Source organism: Equus przewalskii, chromosome 2 (genome assembly GCF_037783145.1).
Source record: "Equus przewalskii isolate Varuska chromosome 2, EquPr2, whole genome shotgun sequence".
NCBI lineage: Eukaryota > Metazoa > Chordata > Mammalia > Perissodactyla > Equidae > Equus > Equus przewalskii.
The window spans coordinates 76,188,662-76,210,236 of NC_091832.1; the positions used below are offsets into that span (position 1 = coordinate 76,188,662).

At 36.7% G+C, this 21,575-nt stretch overlaps 1 long non-coding RNA gene across 1 annotated transcript in view; it reads left to right on the forward strand.

The window, feature by feature from the left end:
* Nucleotides 1-10,312: 10,312 nt before the first annotated feature.
* LOC139081780 (uncharacterized) overlaps nt 10,313-21,575 on the forward strand; it is a 120,967-nt gene continuing 109,704 nt past the window's right edge. Inside the window, exon 1 of the long non-coding RNA XR_011537083.1 lies at nt 10,313-10,582. This is a non-coding gene — a long non-coding RNA (uncharacterized lncRNA). The remainder of the gene's footprint in view (nt 10,583-21,575) is intronic.

Genomic DNA, 21,575 nt, shown 5'->3' on the forward strand with positions numbered 1-21,575 from the left:
CCTATATTCATTCAAATAGTAGAATTTGTAGCAAATTTTTTTTCTGATGAAGCAAACTCCAGGCCCAAATGGTTTCAGTGATGAACTGTATCACTACTTAAGGAAAAATATCATTCCACACAAGCCCACTCTTCTTCCATAAAATTGAAGAGAAGGGAATACTTCACAATTCCTTCTTTGAGGCAAATCATCGCTCTAAAACAATTACAAGAAAAAGATATTACAATGAAAGAAAATTACAGAACAGTGTATCCCTTAATAGCATAGCCAGAGCATTTCTAAATGAAATTTTAGCAAATCGAATTCAGCAATACATAAAGAAAATAACGTATAATGATGAAGTTGGGTTTATTGCGGGAATGGAGGAGCTATTTAATATTTGAACATCTGTCAATGCAATTAACCATATTAAAAACTACAAAAGAAAAACTGTGTGATGATCTCCATAAATGCATGAATCTGACAAAGTCATCATCCATCCCTGATAAAAACTATCAGCAAACTAGGCAAAGAAGGGAATTCCTCACACTCATAAAGTCTTTTTCCCCAAAATCAGGAACAGAAGGATGTTGTTCTTACTAATTCTATTCAACATTATATGAGAAGTTTTGGCCAGTGCATCAGACAAGAAAAAGAAATAGTACTTAAATTAAAAAAGAAGAAGTAAAACTATCTTTATTCGCAGATGATATGATTATCTATGTAGAAAATTCAATGGAATCTACGAACAAATTACTACAACTAATAAATTCATCGATTGCTGAAAATAATCAATTGATTATTTTTCTATATTAGCAACAAATGATCAGAAATTCATATAAAAAGTAGCCATTTGCAATGGCATCAGAACATATAAAATACCTAGGGGTAAATCCGACAAAAGATGTGAAAGACTAATTTACCGAAATCTACAAAACATTACTGAGAGAAATTAAAGATCTAAATAAATGGCAAAGATATATCCTGATACCTTGTTCATGTATGAGAGATTCAATATTGATTAGGTGTTAATTCTCCTCAAAATCATGAATAGATTCAGTGCAATCCCAACCAAAATCCCAGTAGATGCTTTTGCAAAAATTGACAAGCTGATTTTAAAATTCGTATGAGTACAAAAGATCTAGAATAACCAAAGTGACTTTAAAAAGAACAAATTTGAAGGACAAACGTAACTTATTTAAAGACTTCCAATAAAGCTACAGCAATCAAGCAGTGTGGTATTGCCATTATGACGGACAAACAGATTAACAAAAAGAATAGAGGGTCCATGAATAGACCCACACATCTATGGACAATGGAGCTTTGACACAAGTGAAAGGATAAGGAGAAAGGATAGTCTTTTCCACAACTGGTGCTAGTACAATTGAATATACATATGTAAAAACAAAAACAAAAAACAGAATACTTTAATCCCTACTGTATCTCACCATATAAAAAATTAACTTAAAGTGGATTATAGACCTACATATCAAACTTAAAATGGTAATAATTCTAGATGTGAAAACAGGGTAAAATCTTTGTGATCTTGTGTTAGGGAAAAATATCTTAGATACATTACCAAAAGTGTAATCCACAAAGGAGTAAATTGATAAACTGGGCTTCATCAAAATTTTAAAAATCTGCTCCTCAAAAGATACTCTTAAAGAATGAAAAGACAAGCCATATACAGGCAGAAAATTCAAGCACTTGAATCCAGAATATATAACGAACCCTAAAACCTCAATAATTTAAGAAAAGAACCAACTGATAAAAAATAGGCAAAAGATCTGAAAAGACACCTTACAAAAGAAGATTTACAAATGGCAGATAAACATACAAGAAGATGCTCACTCATTAGTTATGAGGCAAATGAAAATTAAAACCACAACAAGATGTCACTACAAACTGCAAAAGTGACTGACATTTGACAGGCTCCCCATACCAAATGTGGGCAAGGATGTGGAGGAATTGGCACACCCATAATCCAATGGCAGGAATGTAAAATGACGCAATCATTTTGGAAAATGGTTTGGCAGTATTTTTAAAAGTTATGTGTATGACTATCCCATGATCCAGCTATTCCATTCTTAGGCATTTACCCAAGAGACTTGCACACAAATGTTCCTAGAAGCTTGATTAGTAATAGTAATTAGTAATAGTAATTAGTAATAACCAGAAAGTGGAAAAAATCCAAATGTCTGTCAATGCATGAATGGATAAAAAGGAGGAGGAATATCCATCAATAGAATACTACTAAGTAATAAAAAGTAATGAACTATTCACGCATGCATCAAAATGGATGAATTTCAAGACAACTATGCTGAGGGAAAGAAGTTGGATGGAAAAAGAGCATATACTTTATGACTCCATTTATATATACCTCTAGAAAATGCATACTAATCTATAGCAACATAAAACAAATCAATGGTTCCCTGAGCAGGGGAAAGGGAGAAAAGAATGACAAATCTGGGGGTGATGGATATGGTACACACATTGTTTTGATTGTGGTGATGGGCTTCAGAGTGTGGTCATATGTCACTCAGTATGGGCTGTGAGGATTAAATGCATTTATACATGGAAAGCTCTAAAAAGTGTGATAAAAAATAAGTGCTCGTAATTATTAAATATTAACAAAATGCCTGAATTAAATTATTTCCTGAATCAGATTTTATAAATTTCAACCCAATTTCTCACAGTTAGAACCTTTCTTCCCATCTTCAGTGGTTTTGTTTTTTTGTCCTCTTACTTTCATGAGGGCTTTTTTTTCAACTTCATTTTTTATTCTTATTTCTAACAATGCAGCCCTGTTGCTATGAAAGTCTACTGCTTTTGCTAACACTAAATTTTTTTGTCAGTGAAAGCAATGGATAGTGTGATAGTCTCTCACTTAAAAAATAAACCCAGTAAATATTTTTTGGATGAAGACATTTATCAAAAAACAGATTAAAAGAATGTGCCTGCTTTCAAGAAACTGTATTAAAGGTGTTTCATATTGACCAGCTTTTATATTAAGAAACCCAACATTTAATATGTACTAAGTAACAATAGACTGAACTCACTGTCCTTTTAATTAATACAAATAGTTAGGGATAAAGAGAATCTTGATTATATTTAGCACTATAGAAGAATGACAGGGGAAAAGGTAACCTACTTCATGATTTTAAATCTTTGGGTTTTATTCGCTCATGGCTAATGCAAGAAAGAATGAAATAAACTACTAGGTCGTATCTGCTCATAACTAGTATACCGGGACTTTTATGAAGAAATATAAAAAGCATTTAAGTTCTCTTAATTTATGCAGGGGTATTAGAGGTGAGATGGGCAATAAAAAGAATTGCACAGTGTGTCAACTCAAATAATCTGTCTTTTATGTTCTGCCTTTTCTTTTCATTATAGAAAGGAGATACAGGCTAGAGAAATCCAAAGCTGAAGCAAAATAATTGTAGCAATTCTCCCATCTAGGAAAGGCTATGTTGGTGGCACAAAATAGCCCAGCAATTTTCTTTCCACTAAATGAAAGAGAAGGGAAGTCTAAAGAGTAGTGCTGATTATCTAATGCACGTTAGGAGCAGCTCAAGTCGAATAGCATTTCATCAGCGCCCTGTAATAATACCTTTTATTCCTTGTGCATATAGCCAGACATTTAAGTAAAAACGTCTTCATGTAAATTTAGTTTCATAAACTATTTTGCAGGGAAGGTGTACTGAATGTATAAATACCATAGCAACAGTTTATGTTGGTTTTATTCAACCACAGCAGGTCATATTAAATATTTTAAAGGGAAGAAAGAGAATCAACAATTTTATCAATACAGTTTGCACTTTAAGAAATCTGGAAGTGTTATTTTGTACAGCAACTCATGAATGTTTCAGTATTTGTGGCCTAGTGCTTTAGAATGTTGTGATTTATCATTTCTTTGTTGTGAATAAAATTACTTTTCTACGAAATTGCTTGCAGCCATTATATCCTGGTCTATAACCACTATTCTAGACAGTTTTGGCCTTATGTGAATTAAGAACCTATAAAAATTGTTTCCATTTTGGGCCTTCTGTGTCACCATGGAAACTATCCATGACTTAAATGTTTGTAAATGATTTGTGGTCCTGGATGAAGCAAACTTTCAATGAAATAAATCCCTTTATGTCCCATTTTTGTGTGTGTGATAATTTCAGAATTATTTCCCCTAACATTCAATGCTCAGTTTAGTTTAGTTAGTTTCAATTTCTTTAGTTGAGTTACCAGTGTGCTTCTAATTTTTGTTTTGCCTGTGGTACCTGCTCTTTGCAAATTCCTGTTTCTTCCTTCAGTTATGCAGTGTTAGTGAATGGCTGTCATGGCCTGCCTTGGAAGTGACCATTTTCCATCCAAAATTTCATCCAATGCAGAGCTGCAAATAGGCAAATATGCTTTCAACATCACATCTGGCTAAGATGCTCTTCTCTTTCTAAAATAATTTTTGGAATGGAATTAATTTTCCTTCTATTCCCTTTATAGCAAAATTTTAATGAAGAAATGTTGGCAGACATTCTTATTTATGAGGCATAACCAAAGTATTTCAATCAAGAATTTAAAAATATTAACTTCTCTAACTCACACTACTTATCTTTATTAACATGTTGTTAACATATATAATCACTCATATATATATATAGAATTTCAGGGGCCCGCCCCGTGGCCGAGTGGCTAAGTTCCCGCGCTCCGCTGCAGCAGCCCAGGACTGCTGGGATGCCCAGTTGGGATCCTGGGCGCAGACATGGCACGGCTCATCAAGACATGCTGAGGCGGCATCCCACATGCCACAACTAGGAGGACCCACAACTAAAAGTATACAACTATGGACCGGGGGGCTTTGGGGAGAAAAAGGAAAAATAAAATCTTTAAAACAAAAAAAATAATTTCATCCGGGAATATAGGGGTATTCTAACACTTTTGATAATTTTAATTATTGTGTTTTAATTGCAAAGCTGTAACACTAATATTAGAGAATAGGTACACTAGAAATTTAATATTTAAATAAAAATTTAAAAAATTTATTCAGATAGAGCTCCAGTAATAAAGACTACATTACATGAAAATTGGTGCTAAATCTGGCTTAAATTAATAATTATTTAATGATTCTGAGAAAAAAATGCATATAACAAATTAATAGTTTATACCCTTAACTTAGGAAATGTTTTAAGTTATTTAAGGATAAAATCACTTTATTTTTGGATTTCAACAGAATAGTTTTTTATTCAGTAAGTGTATTAATTACAAATGAATTTTGTACATTTTTTTTTTTTTTTTTTTTTTTAAAGATTTTATTTTTTCCTTTTTCTCCCCAAAGCCCCCCGGTACATAGTTGTGTATTCTTCGTTGTGGGTCCTTCTAGTTGTGGCATGTGGGACGCCGCCTCAGCGTGGTTTGATGAGCAGTGCCATGTCCGCGCCCAGGATTCGAACCAACGAAACACTGGGCCGCCTGCAGCGGAGCGCGCGAACTTAACCACTCGGCCACGGGGCCAGCCCCCGAATTTTGTACATTTTAAAGCAACTTCAATGGTCACTTCTATGTAGTAACTCTTCCAACTATTTTTTGAGATAATACATGTACTAGAAACGAATGGAATTGAAATTTTTGAATGTTTACTACAATTCAGATATTTTTAAATAATTTTGAGATATAGCCTAGCATATAATTCACCTATTTAAAGTGTACAATTCCACGGTTTTTAATATATTCACAGAATTGTAGAACCATCATTACAATAATTTTTAGAACTTTTTAATCATTCCAAAATGAAACCATATGCCTATTAGCAATCACACACCGTTTTATCTCACCCCCAGCTCTAGACAGAGGCAGTCACTAATTTACTTTCTGTCTGTATAGATTTGCCTTTTCTGGAACTTTCGTATAAATAGAATCATATAATACAGCATCTTTTGTGACTGGCTTCTTTCACTTAGCATAATGTTTTCAAGGTTATCCATACTGTAGCGTGTATAAATACTTCACTCCTTTTTATTGCTGAATAATACTCTATTGTATGCATATACCACAATTTAACTATCCATTTATCACTTGATAGACATTTGAGTTATCATTTTTGGCTATTACGAATAATGCTATTATGAAAATTCCTGACCAGTCTTTGTGTGGACTTGTGCTTTCATTTCCTGTAGACATGTGCCTAGGAGTTGAATTGCTCGTCATATGGTAACTCAATATGTAACCTCCTGAAGAACTACTAGGCTGTTTCCCAAAGCGGCTGCACAATCTTACGTTCCCATAAAGACATACGAGAGTTCCAATTTCTCCACATCCTTGCCAATCCTTTTTTATTTTTAATTTTTTTGAGGAAGATTAGCCCTGAGCTAATATCTGTGGCCAATCCTCCTCTTTTTGCTGAGGAAGACTGGCCCTGAGCTAACATCATCCGTGCCCATCTTCCTCCATTTTATACATGGGATGCCTACCACAGCATGGCTTGCCAAGCGGTGCCATGTCTGCACCCGGGATCCGAACTACGAACCCTGGGCTGCCGAAGAGGAACGTGAGAACTTAACCGCTGCGCCACCAGGCCGGCCCTGCCAATCCTTGTTATAGTCTGTCTTTTGGATTATAGCATCCTAGTAGGGGGGTGGGGAGCAGACTTTCCCAGTTTTTATTTGTATTTCCCTGATGGCTAATGAGGTGAATACCTTTCCATGTATTTATTGGCCATTTGTATATCTTCTTTGGAGAAACGCCTGTTCAGATTCTTTGCCTGGCTTTTAATTGACTTATTTGTCATTTTATGGTCTCTATAGACTTTTTTTAATTAATAAAAGTAACCTCCCTAAAGCTATTTTTCAATTGGTGAGTTTTAACGAACTTAAAAAAATGTGATTTCCACCCTTAATGTAGAGCCTGTTTTACTTAGGCCTATGTATAACATTGATTTTATATAAAAGTATTAATATAATTTTATACTTTATTTAAAAATCAATAGCTGCAAAATGATTTCATTAAGCAATAGTTTTAAAATAATCCCATCTTCTCCTTTGAAGATAACATTTCTTGGAAAGAAGCACGTAGAGAATATTTCAGAAAGTAAGAACTGCGTATTGGTTAACAAACAGTAAGGCTTGATATAGTGAAAACTTTTACAGTTCCAAGAAGACTTTGGCATTTAGACAATGACAATACTGTTTGAGTAGAAGTCATTTTTTTAATGATGCCAACTTTTTCTTACCCTGCCTTGGTAATTTTCCCCTGAATGTCTGTGTAGGAAGATTAACAACGTTGTCAACACCAGCTACATGTCTGAATCCTAAAAGCTCGAAATTGGCTTGGTGTCATAGCAGGAAATAAAAATATTTTCTGCAAAACAGGAGTATTCTAGCATATTGATCCTACAGATTCCTGGAAATATTTGCCGATTTTTAATGTGGAAGCTGTTTGCAGAGTGGCAAAGTAAATTATAATTTATATGAAAATACTAAGAACATGGTTTAAAAGAAAGCAGCATTATCAATACATTTTTTGAGACTATTCTGAAAGAGTCTCCAAGAATAATATCACTTGTTATTTGTAAAAAAAAAAAATTTAATTATATTCCTGGCATTTTTATCATTTATACATATCTGTCACAATAAAAACACACATTAAAAACATTTCAACCACACAGGTTAATATCTCCTTTTCTTTATAAAAAAATTCATACTTAAAGGGTAAAAGTTTTCTTACATTTTTTACCTGTAACTTTCTCGAGAGCAGAGACCCGTCCTGTTGACTACAGAATCTGGCATATAGTAAGGACAGTACTTAATATATGTTTATTGAATGAGTGCATTAAGGCCAGTTTTTAATTGGTGAGTTTTAATTGACTTTTATTGAAACTATTTCCACTCTTAATGTAGAGGCTGTTCTACGTAAGCCTAATATATAATGTTGATTTTATTTAAAGGTATCAATATAATTGTACACTTTATTTTTTTATTTTTATTCTTTGAGGAAGATTGGCCCTGAGCTAACTACTGCCAATCCTCCTCTTTCTGCTGAAGAAGACTGGCCCTGAGCTAACATCCATGCCCATCTTCCTCTACTTTATAACGTGGGACGCCTACCACAGCATGGCTTTTGCCAAGCGGTTCCATGTCCCTGCCTGGGATCCCAGCCGGCAAACCCTGGGCTGCCAAGAAGCAGAACGTGGGAACTAACTGCTGCGCCACTGGGCCACCCGGATTGTACGCTTTATAAAATAAGCACCCCTTTCCCCCAACTGGGATACCTGGGGGAATTTGGTCTGCTTCAGCCCAAGAGGAATCAGAAGCTTTAAAGTGGTTTGGGAGGCCCAGAACAATCAGGGATGGAGGGAGGAGGAGCTCCAGGGGGAGGAGGACTATTTGGTAACGAGGGTAAAGAGATTGGCCTCCCGCTGCTGGGATGGCCCAAACTCCTGCAGTCTGAGAGGAAGGGAGCAGCCTGCAATCCCCGTGGGCAGGTCTGGGGCTGCCAGATGCTCCAGGCAGGGGGCTAGAGGGGGCTGACAAAGACTTGTCCTCCAGGAGACGTCAGCGCTGTCCCCCAGTTTCTCTGCCAGGGTGTAGTGATCTCTGGATCACCTAGGATTTTCTTACCGATGGATTTTCCGGGCAGGGTTGCAGCTATTGGAGGAGCGGTCTTTGAGCTTTTTGCCATCTAACCTGTGAGTGCCAACTAGACCCAGTGTGGGTCACAGGTTACAGGCCAACTTCATAGGCAGCTTCTCAGCTGCATTTCCATCCAATTCCTTTCGAATTCTCCTTGGGAAAGAAAACGAAGAGGAAATACATTTTCCTTTTACATTATTTAGCCAATGATTTACAAAACAAGTAAACATTGATTACCATTGGTAAGAGTGGAGCCGACTATAAAGCACTTATCCTGCACATCATTCCTTTGTGATACTGAATATTTTTAGCAAATGTCGGATTAGCACTGCCGCAAAGCTGTGTAACAATGACTCTACGAGCCAGTGCCGACAAACAGCAAAAATGGAAGGCATTCAATTGGGAACAAATCAATTATTCCAACAATTGTCTTTTACTTGTAAGAATGCAAGCAATCCTTGGTACGAGTTAGTATCTTTAGAGTCCTAGTTATAACAAGCTTCTTTTAATTTTAGGCTCAATTAAGAAATTAAAATCATGTAGAAAGGAACAAGCATGACAACAGATCTCACTTTACCTCAATCATGAATGAATGTGTCACTTTTTCCTCCCTAGTGATACAGAAATGCTGTGGGTGAGATAATGAAATTTCTTCTGCATTAAAAAGACAGTTGAGGAAGAAAAATATGGAAGAGATGTTTTGGGAGAAAGGACCTTAGAGATGTAATCCAGTGATTACCCAACTGTTCTTATTCTGTAGATGAGGAAATTTAAGCCCAGGAATGTTCATTTCACAAGAATATGTGCGACATCAGGCAATAAATCGGAAAATAAATTACAGTAACAATGAACTATCTGCAGCAAAGCTACCAAAGAGAAAATGTGCAAAAAAAAAAATAACCACTTGCTAAACATATGCCACAAATCCCTGGTCAAAAGACAGAGAACTTCACTCAACATTGCCAGTCTTTCTTGCTAAAGAATTATTAGCAAATTACCAGGGTTCCAAGTTCATCCTTGATGAAAAGTAGGTGTTAGGACTGGGGGAAAATCTTCCAGAAGCAAGGAGTAATAGATAATCTGTCAAGAAATAAAAATGACTCTGACCTTGATTGACTAATTTTTAACATCTTGCAAAATTTGCTTTATTACTCTCTCTCTGTCTCACACACACACACACACACACATATACACACATTATTACAATTTTTTTAATCAGAACCATTTTAGTGTAGGCTGCATATGCCACGCTCCTTTATCTGTTAACATTACAGTATGTATTTCCTAAGAACAAGGGTGTTGTCTTACATAACCACAGTACAGTTAGCAAATTCAGGAAAGTTAACGTTTTGATCTAATCTACATTTCCCCCGTGTGTAACTAATTACATTAGTTTCTGATTTATTCTTTCTTTGTTTTTTCCAAAAATAAGCAGATCCATGGTATATGCTGTCTTATTTTCCTAAATAGGATTGTTTTGTACAATAAGTCCATTAAACATAAACAAATAAAACACAAAACCAAATTTGAAGTAAAAATATTTTTGTAGATTTTGAAATGTTTTTATTCTTTCCTATGTCCCCGTCCTTCCTTCTTTTCCCACTGTTTGAAAGCCTTCTAGCACAAGCCAAAGCTTATTTTCCAAGGAAATGGTGCTGTGAGCAGTGAGGAATCGATGAGAGCTTCCAAACAGCAAATTAACATCATCAAACCTAAGATGTAGGAGGCCGGCTGTGGCAGTTGTGTGAAGGAGGTAATACAGTGGGGAGACTGCAGGTTGGATGACTATGTAAGGAGGTTATTGTGATTTTCCAGGTAAGAGACGTTGAAAGTCTGAATTAGGGTCATGGCTGGGGCAGGAGAAAATGGCAAGAGACGGCCATCATCTGAATCTGGAGAATGAACAAGAAGAAGAAGGTAAAGATGCTGCTGAGCTTTAAAGCCTTGGAGGATATTGCTGCCATGATCTGAACTAGGAAACAGAGAAGGTATGGATTTAGGGGAAGGATGAATGGTTTGGTTATGAAACTGTTGAGTGTGAGCTATTGTGTTATATCCATGTAGAGAGGTGTAGGGCACAATGTGATAGCATAAAACCATGGAGAGAAAACACAGGGTACTATACAGCCTAGGTGTTGAGATAATGGTTTGCTTGACTATTTCATTTTATTGCTTCATGCAGAACCATCTTCTTTTCCTTGAGCCTACACAGCTAGGCCTGCCACGAACAAATGCTGGTGCTTATAGGCTTCTTCTTGGTTAAACTAGTTGCCAAAGCTGAAGCATTATGGTCTTGGTTTTATGTTTCACATGCTTGAATAGAACAACCTAAATGTCTAGGCTTTAGAAAGTCAATGGTCTACCAAAGGCACTTTGTAATAATGCATCATGGTATCTGTAAAGAACTCTATTTTTTTTTTTTTCCATTTCCTCCCTATAAGACCTGAGTGATATCTGAAAATATAATATGTGGGAGTGAGCACAGTTCAGTGTCCAACTCCCACCCCTATTCACAGGGAAATACACACACACACACATGTTTTTCTGGAAAGAAATCAAACCTCTATTGTTGCTAAAATTCTTTCCATGGAGAATAGATTTTATTTTTCTCGCTTATAGTTTCCTATTGTACATGGAGAGGAAATGTTTTCTCTTGTTTCTTGCAAACAAACATTCATGGACAATGGAAAACCTTGTTTGAAACAGAAATGATTCTCTGTTCACTGAGAGAGAGGACAGCTTTTACCAGAATTGTCAATGCCCTGACTCTGCTCTCCCCTCCCTTCTCTATGGCCACCTTTAGTTATGCGAACGAAGTGCAGTATTCTTGTCTCATCTGTGCCTAGGTAGGCCGTGAATACCTAAGGAGTCACAACACAGGAGGTATCAGAGGGAAGAAGGATACTGAGTTAGGATTGGTAATAATCTCCCTTTTTAAGTACATTGATGAAGATCAGCATATTCTTCTGAGAGCCCTACTGTCTGTGCTTTGGCCAACACTAGAAGTGGAGTTGCCAAGAACTTGGAGGCCCCAGAAGCCTTGTGCTCATGTAGACATTCTCACACCAGCCCTGATCTCTTGCCTTCACCCTCTCTGAACTTTTTCCCTCCTATCTTGTAGCTTAACTTGGACTCTATTGATGACATAAGCTGTGATGCACCAGCATAGTTCATTATGACTATAATATTTGTTTTAATTCTTATGCTATATTCAACATTTACATTAGCTTGGTACCTGTGCATTCTCTTCTTTGGTCTTGTCTAGGAAGGGTTTATTATTTTCTGGACACTCATAGGAGAAACAGATGCTTTATAAGTAGTGAGGCACAGCATCTTTACTGTGACGTGGGAACTTTGATTATATTCATTCATAGGTATTCTGGCATTGTATGTGTATGTGTACATACACATTTTATTTTATTATTTTATTTCCGTTGAACTGACCTATTTTCTGTTCTTGAACATGTTTTGAGCATTCCTACCTCTTTGTCTTTTTTGATTCTTCACCCCACCTCCTCTCCACATATCATGGGGGTAAATGCTCCAACTCTCTCCATTTATTTGTGGGTTTCTTAACTTTCAAGATCTAACTGAGATAAATTTTGCCATAACTTCCTACTTTTTAAACTCACAGTCATCCTTCCTTACTCAGAAATTGTATACTACTTATTGTCTGTTTGTTGTTACTTATTTGACAACTGTAGTGCCTTATACTGTTAGTTTTCTTTTTCTGTGTCTAAACCTTGACTTTCTAAATATGTCTTCTGCAAAATAATGACCAAAACCCTTGGGCTTTGGAGCTCAATAGACTTGGGCTTGAATTTTTGCTCTTCTGCTTACAGCTGTAAAATCTTGAAATTTCTTAAGCTCTTTTAAGCTTCTGTTTCCTCATTTGTAAAATGAGCACAATCATAGTAACCATAAGGTTTTCATGAGAATTAAATGAGACAATAGATGTAAAAGATTTAGAATAGTGATTAAGAATTGGACCCAATGTTTGCTCAAAACTGATTTTTGAGTGATCTTTTAAAGAAATTGCTAAATCTATAAATTAATCAATCAAATGGTCCTTTAGTGTTGGGTGAAGAATGACCACACACTAAGGTGATAACTTGGTTGAAAAGTTTATGCTACTTAACACTATTTCAAAGAAGAAATCTTTTTCATGAAGACTAATAATGACATTAATAAACATCGTTTCTGCTTTTAACATTATCATAGCTCCCTTTTAATTGTTAGGAGTAAATCTCCAAACAATGGCAAATTATCTTGCCTTTTCTCGGGACTGCACAATCAGGCGAGGTGGCGTGTATGTGTTGATGCCATTACTTCTTTGCCCAGGAGACAGTAGAGCTAAAATGTTGGACTTTTCTCCCACTAGGGGACTATAAGCCCCATATTTTTCAGAAAGGACCAATAGGACAGACTTATCAAATCTCCTTAAAATCATCATTAGATAAATTGCCTTAAAAGATCTCTTTTTGACTATGTTTCTACCGTTTCCACTCCTGGACTTTAAAGCTGTGCCCCAATCCAGCTATTCTGAATTGAGGCTCCTCTCCTCTCTTGGAAGATACCTCAATTTGCTCTCTTTAGATTCACACTTATAGTGTGCACTGTGCTGTGCACATCTTAAAACTATTAATTGTAGCAGAGTTCAGTAGACTATACATCCAATAAGAACGGAAGGACATTTGAGTTCTAATTTAGATTCTATGATTATTAATTTTCTAGTTTTGTATGCATCATTTAGCCCCTGGGAGTCCATCTCTGTATCTGCAAAGTGAACATATTACGTCCTACTCTAACCGCTTCAGAGAGTTTTGAAGGATAAAACACGTTAATAATGGTAAAGGTATTTGGAAATATTATGTTATGTAAATACGACTGAAATTTCTACCACTAATCAGTTATCTTGCAATAGTTTAGAATAGACAGGGTCTTAAATGCAATGTACTAAGCCATATGCTTATTCCTATATTTAAAAGATCTTTTCCCACAAAATATTAATCAATAAATGAGTTGTCTAAAATTCTCTCAATGTATCCCTTAACCATCTAGATATGTTCATTAGCAATACTGGGCTTAGAGAAAACTTTTGTAACTGCACATTTATAGTGAAACTGGCAAACAGCCCTTGATGATTAAGCATCTAGGTTCTAAAGGTTTTTCCTTTTTGCAATTACTGATTACAGCTTCTGTCTGTTTAACCCACCCATTGATAACTGCGCTACTTAGGCAATATGCTATCTGACTTCCACTAGGCTCCTACAGATAACATCTCCCTGGAGCCTGGGTCACCATGGTAATGGGTGTGTGAGCTGTTTTTCAGGAATTAGAACTCTTTGCCCACCTCAGGCTGGTTGAGACCACCAACTCATCAACTGGGTCTGTGCAGATGTCCGATAGGTCACCTTTTGATGTCAGGAGGCTAAAAACTCCACCCTCAGGTCATGCTAACACCGCCATTTTGTGAACATGGGTCCTTTGAAGAGGCGTGGAGTCTGACTGCGCTTGCGCAGATCATCAATTACCTCACCTCTCCTCACCTCCAATCACCTCTCTCTGCATTTCAGACCACCTTGCGCGCATCCCATAAATATCCCTGAGTCCCTATTTCAGGGAAGCAAATTTGAGGCTCATGCTCTTGCTTCGTCACGTGGCTGCCTTGTGAGTAAACTCTCTCAGCTGCAGTCTCGCCTGTCTCAGTGTTTGGCTTTCTGGGCCACAGGCGAAAACGAACCTGGTTTGGAAACAACAGCAAAGAGATTGCTATTTGTTATAGAGAGTGAAAGAAATAGGTGAAGAAATAGGAAGAGCAGAATAAAACTAGCATGTATTTGTGTCTATTATGTACCATTCACAAGCCTATTACCTAGACAATTTGTGTGTTGTGTTTAATCACAAAAGAGAGGACAGAATTAAAAGGGCTTATGAATCAAATTCAAAGTACAGAATCTGGACCTTGAGCTTTTGTTCACTTGTTTGATTTTTTTTAAGTGTTTCTTCTTCTTAACTTGAGCAGTGAAAAAAGAAAGAGGGGATAGATTTAAGGTTCTTTCTCACTCATGACATTTAATGTTTTTCCCTGAAAAACTGAAATAGAGAATTTGTTAAGAGAGGAAAACAAAAAAAATGTGTTACATTTCCTACAGCTAGTACTAGTTCTTTGATCTCAGCGTGCTATCTTTAAACATTCATTCATTCATTCATTCATACAAGCACGGAGCAATTAGAAATTGAATTGAATTGAATTTTATTGGCTCAAATCCAATTCAATGATTTATTTAATACATATCTCTTTAACCATGTTGAAAGTTTTTCCTTTCTACAAATTTTCCCTTTGGCTATTTTATTATATATTTACCATTCACATTATAATATTCTAATAATGGGACTATAATTCTATAGAATATTTGCTAAAACAATATGGTTTTCTTTGTGAAATCTTCACAATAGATCAGAAAATAAATTGTGAAATAAAAAAGTAAATTAATCCACCAGTTCTATTACTTATAACCCATGTGTATCTGAAGGGAGAGGAGGATTAATATGTGGTAATAAAATGAGGTCAAACAGTATCACAATGGATGCATTCATGGATTCATGGCATCTCAGTCACCAAAGGCAACGACTGATGAGATTTGGGATTTGAATTATTATTTGCTCCTCACTATACTTTTAAGAATTATTTATCTCTATCAAATAGATCACTGGTAGGCAAACTACCATACACTGCAGGCTAAATCTGGCCCCTCTCCTGTTTCTGTAAATAAAGTTTTATTGGAACGCAACCCTGCCCGTTCATTTACCTGTTGTCTGTGGCTGCCTCTGCATTACAATGGCAGAGTTGGGTACTTGTGAAAGAGAACATGTGGTCTACAAAGCTGAAATATTTACTACCCTTCCCTTTAGAAAAAACCCTTGCTGATGCCTGAAATAAATTACACAGTTAAAAATCAAACAAGCAACACAACAGCTCACCTCATCTCCCTTCTATGTGAAAGAAAAATTGATGCTGGTTCGTTCCTGTTTGTTTATCTGGCTATATTTTAAGTTTTGTTGTTTTTTATTGTGTACCAAATTTGGGAATAACACTGTGTTTCAAAGTTATCTACCTAAGCATATGAGAATATTTCTTTGGGAGTATTTCCTTTGAAAATATCACCAAAGTTAATAGTATTGTCCCCCTTAATTCTGTAAATGCCATATAAATCACATTACTAATTAGTATCCATGTTATCAATTATTTTCTCAATTATTAACTAAGGAAATATTTGAATATCTTTATTAACATCTTAAGAGTAAGTAAACTGTTCATTTCTTTCTTTCTTTCTTTTTTTTTGAGGAAGATTAGCCCTGAGGTAACATCTGCCACAAATCCTCCTCTTTTTGCTGAGGGAGGCTGGCCCTGAGCTAACATCCGCACCCATCTTCCTCCACTTTATATGTGGTACACCTACCACAGCATGGCTTGCCAGGTGGTGCCATGTCTGCACCCAGGATCTGAACTGGCAAACGCTGGGCCACCAAAGCAGAATGTGCGCACTTAACTGCTGTGCCACCAGGCCAGACCCAACTGTTCATTTCTTTTAGCTGAATATTTAGTTAAGCTTTCTAATAATTTTAATTCTCTGGTAGCCAGATCTGGGGAAGTATAAGTCTGCATTAGAGTTGTTCTCAATTTTTGTTTTTTTATTCTCTCCTACTCCTGTACTCTTCCTTAAGAGCATAGCAGGGAATATTATTGTCCTTAACAAGACTGTGATATGATAAAAATAAGTCAATGTCCGATTCCTGAATAAGGCGATCTTTGAAGGCTCCACTAACTATAGATTCTGCTCTAGACATACCAACCATATGTATGAAGTTTTTGTAGGATTGTTGCAAGATAGAATTAGCCCCTATCAGTTAAGTGAGGTGTATAGAGAGATTTAGGAAAGAAATTGTCCTCAATTTAACAATTCAGAGCTTTTTGAGTGCAGGTTGATGGAAGTCTGAGAGCGTACCAGAGAGCGATGAGTAGCGACATATTAGGGACAATTTAAGTGAATGGCTTTTGAGATTAAAGTGAATATCTGAATGAAAGTACTCAAGGGAGAGAGAGGAATTGGAATTGCTTCGCACACTGGTAAGGCGCTTTTATATGAGGCTTCTCAGGTCATCTGCAGATCAATGCAGTCAGCATTGTCATGGGGAATTCTGTGAGCCCCTTAATGTTCAGAGATTCTAGGCTATTTAAAATAGAAAGTGCTGGTGTATGTCCTAAAAGGGATTATTTGCATCCTACTGATTAATCTGAATTCTAAATAAAATCCTGACTCGTCAAAGGCATATCTTTATTTCCAAAGATTGTAATATAGTAAATATTATAAAAGCATAGAGTAGCAGACATGGATAAAGGTTGCCGTGTTTGAATATAAAATAAATTTTAAGTAAAGCATGGGCACTTTTAGACTTTCCAACTTCATAGCAATCTGGCTTCCGTTATTTCCATCAAAACATCACAAGTATTGAAACTTTTTACTCTTGCCAATAATTTAGCCTATGACAGGCTCACTGCTGATTTCAAATTATTGACAGTTATTTTATTGGTGTAAGTTTTCTTTAACAATGCATTTCATTTATTTGTTTAATATTGGTAAGGTAAATAGAATATAAAATTTAAAGAAATGCTGTGCTGTAAAATGTCAATCTCTTCCCACTGCTGTCTGTCAGCTCTCTAGTCATCGTTCCTGGAAGCAATCATGGTTACCACTGTGGGGACCTGAAATTGGCCACCCCAAGATATGTCTCTTTGGCATCAGGATTATTTGAGGCTCATTGCTTTTGATAAACTGGGACAGGCAAGGAGGCTCTGAGGAATGGAACTTGCCCTTTGTTAGGACATGTTTACATTTGTAAGGTAAATCTCTATCTGTAAAAAGTGCCTCCCTCTCTGTACCAGGAAGAAGAAAGGCAATGACCTTCTCACCAGAAACTCCTAATCAATACCAAAGGCAAGGACTTAAATCTGCATTTTATTGTGTAGTCTGGTAACCTCCTGTAACTGACTTCCCTCCCCCTCCCAATTTTGGCATTTCTTTAAGGATTAAGCATCTTTCCTTAGGCTAGGAACTGATTGCTGTGCTCACCTGTGACTGCCCAGCTCCAGACAATCGACTAGCCTCCTGCTACGCCCACCGAGATAGCAGACCACTACCTGCTGTGTCCATCAAGCACTGAGCTGACAGGGCAATCTTGTGACTATTGTGGGAGGGACATTTCAATCATATGTGAAACACCCTGTTTGGAGGTATATAACCACTCTGTGCACCCCACTTCTTCGGTGCCCTTTCTTCCTTCGGGAAGAAAGGCCCTGGGCCATGGTTCCTCATAAAGCTTTGTTTAATTTTCTCTTGCTATTCTGTCTCATGTGAATTTAATTCGTTCTCCGGCCAGACGAACCCCCATTTGGGAAGAGGAAATGTCCTCCTCCCCTACACCATTTTCTTCCATGTAAGCATTTACTTATATGTTATTTTTTATAATGCAAATAGTACCATACTCTTCACACAGTTCAGACCTTTGCTATTTCACGTTAATAATATACATTTGAGATGGTTTTCTATCAACACTTCATTATTTTTCAAAGCTTCATAATATTCCATTGTATGTATGTGTCATAATATTTTTATGACTCATTCCAAAGTTTTACCTAATTTTCTGTTTTATTTTTTGTACTTGTATGTGTCTGTGTAAGTATGTGTGTGTGTGTATGAGTGTGTGTTGGGGGGCTCAAACAGAGAGGTGATGTTATTTCATTTAATCATACTATTTAATCATACTATCCTATTGAACTGCGTACGTCTCCTCTTTGCTCTGTTTGTTCCCTTCCCTTTCCCTTGGTTACCTAGTGCATTTCCTCATTCCTCCTCCACCATAGGTATCACTCTAATGTGTGTTTTTCCTTGGCTATGTGTGTATTTTTGTAAACTGTAAAATATTGTTTAGTGTGTGTGTATTTAGAAATTATATTAATGGTATTATGATATGGCTCTATTCCATACTCCGTGGTTACTACTTCTGAATTGCTGCATGATATTTTTTAACATGTCTATTATTTTTTCCTAATTTATTTCCAAGAAATAGATGCAAAGGATGCTTTCAGCTTTCATGACCACAAATAATGCTGTAATAAATATAGGCACACATACCCCTGTTTGGACCTATACAGGAATGGTTCTGCATCCACATATAGCATTTCTGGGCCATACTCTGGCTTCCTAGGTCCTAGCAGTTTTCCACACATGAGCTTTGCCAGGTTAAACTTCCACCTGAAACGCACGGGGTTCTTATTTTCTCACATCCTTGTCACAGTTGGTATCATATAGCTTTCTAATTATTTTAATTTGTTGGATATAAAGTGGTAAACATCATTTCACTTTGCATTTCTCTGATGACTAGGGAGATTTGAATTATCTTCATGTGTCTTTCAGTCTATGGAGTTTCACTTCCTATTCATATATGTTGCCTATTTATCATCACTTGAGATCCAAGTGTTTTTCAAATTTGTAAGAGACTCTTACATTCAACATTGTCTTGGGTTTTTTTTTTCTTGCAATTTCTTTCCCTAGTCTTCTCTCAAACCTTCTTTGTAGAGCAAAAATCCTTAATTTTGATGTACTCACATCCATCAACACTTCGTCTTAAGCTAGATGCTTTCTTGTATATATATTTTTAAATTAACTTTAGAGTGTTACCTTTCATATCTTCATACACTTGCATCAAAATTTTACTTGTGCCAGGTGTGAAAAAGAATCCAAGTCTCTTTTTTCATAAGATTCTGGTTTTCTTAACACCGTTTCTTAAATAATTACTACTTTGCCCACCACTTTGTGATCCCATATGTAGCTGTGGGGGCCTGGAATTGGCCATCCCAAGATATGTCTCTTTGGCATGAGGATTGTTTGGGGCTGGTTACTTTTAATAAACTGCAGACAGGAAGGCAACTCTGAAGGGTGGAATTTCCTTGCCCTTTGTTAAGAGACATTTACATTGTAAAGGAAATCTCCATCTGTAAAGGTGTCTTCCTCTCTGTACCAGGAAGAAGGAGGGATGACCTTATCTCTAGAAACTCTTAATCAATGCCAAGGGCAAGGACTTAAATCTGCATTTGTTTAGTGTACTTGTGTGGTAATCTCCCATGATCACTCCCCCTCCACCCCCAACATTCTCCTTTGTCTTTAGCTGAAGATGATATTTAAGGTGGTGGCTTCAGCCATTTTGGCGAGTTCTCAGGTTGCCTGAGCCTCTCCCATGTACACATGTTATAAAGCTTTGTTTAATTTTCTCCTGTTATTCTGCCTCATGTGAATTTAATTTGCCAGAAGAACCCACAGTGGGTAGAAGAAATGTCTTCCTCCCCTACATAGCCATATTGATCTATCTAGTTATGTCAGTTTTTAAGGTTCTCTTTTTTCCATTTCGTAATTTGACTTGTGTTCATACCACACAGTTTTTATTTATTTATTTTTATTTATTGTTTTGAGGAAGATTAGTCCTGAGCTAACATCCACTGCCAACCCTCCTCTTTTTGCTGAGGAAGATTGGCCCTGAGCTAACATCTGTGCCCATCTTCCTCTATTTTATATGTGGGATGCCTGTCAGAGCATGGCTTGATGAGCCATGTATAGGTCCACACCTGGGATCTGAACTGGCGAACCCCAGGCCGGTGAAGCAGAGTGTGTAAACTTAACCACTATGTCATCAGGCTGGCCTCAACACAGTTTTTATTTTATTTTGATTTCACTAATTTTTTTCTATTATTTTTCTGTTTTCAGTATGATTGATTTATGCTCTGCTCTTTATCATTTCCTCCCTTCTGCTTGCTTTGGGTTTAACTTGCTTTTCTTTTTCTAGTTTCTTAAGGTGGAAGCTTAGATCAATGATTTGGGACACTCTTCTGTTCTAACACAAATACTTAAAGCCAGTACAGCTATTCTCCAGTAGACTCTTCAGGCCATCATTTCTCACCACATTTATGTGTCTGAAAAAGCATTTAATTTTTGTTCTTGAGAAATATTTTCTCTACATATAGATATATGAGATGACAGATTTTTGGTTTTTCCTTCCAGAATTTTAACAAGGCCACTTGTTACCTTCTCACTTGTGTGGTTTCTGAGGAGAAGGTGGCTGTAATTTTTGTCTTTGTTCCTCTGCATGTGATGGATCTTTTATTCCTCTAGGTGCCTTTGAAATTTTCTTTTTATTTTTTTAAGCAGTTTGAATGTGATATGTCTATGTATATGAGATATATATATATATATTTATTTATTTATCTTGCTTTGGGTTCTCTTAGCCTCTTGGATCTCAGTTTTGATGTCTGTTGTTATTTTTGGAAAATTTATGGTTATTCTCTTTTCAAATTTTTTTCTCTGTTGTGCTGTCTATTCTCCTTCTGAGTCTCCAATCACAAATATTTAGATGCTTTGATATTTTCCCACAGCTCTTCAATGCTCCGTTCTGTTTGCTTTCATTCTTTTTTTTCTCTTTGGGTTTAAGTTTTGATGATTTCTGTTGACCTCTGTTCAAATTCACTGATTCTCTCCTCAGCTGGGCCTGAGCCTGCTGACGGAGCTCCTCAACAGATCTTTACTTATGCCTAGGGTTGTCATTTTCTCCGCCAAAGGCATTTACTTCTCTTGAGACTAGGGAGCCGACAGGAAGCAGGGTTTCTGCCTTTCCCGCCTTGGCAGCGAATCCCCGTCTCCAAGCCTTCACCTCAGGAGCCTGTTCTCTTCTCTCTCCACCGCCCCGCCCCCAGTCTTTCACTTGAGCACCCCTTGGAAGTTTATGGAAAAGAGTTTGTGGGTAAATGCAAATTCCTCTTTTGTCTGGGGCTATCAGCAGTTTTATATTGTTATGCTAGCCCATATCAGTCTTTAGCAACTTAATAAAATTTCAGATGATCTCTTCTCACCATCTCGTCTGATAGTCCTG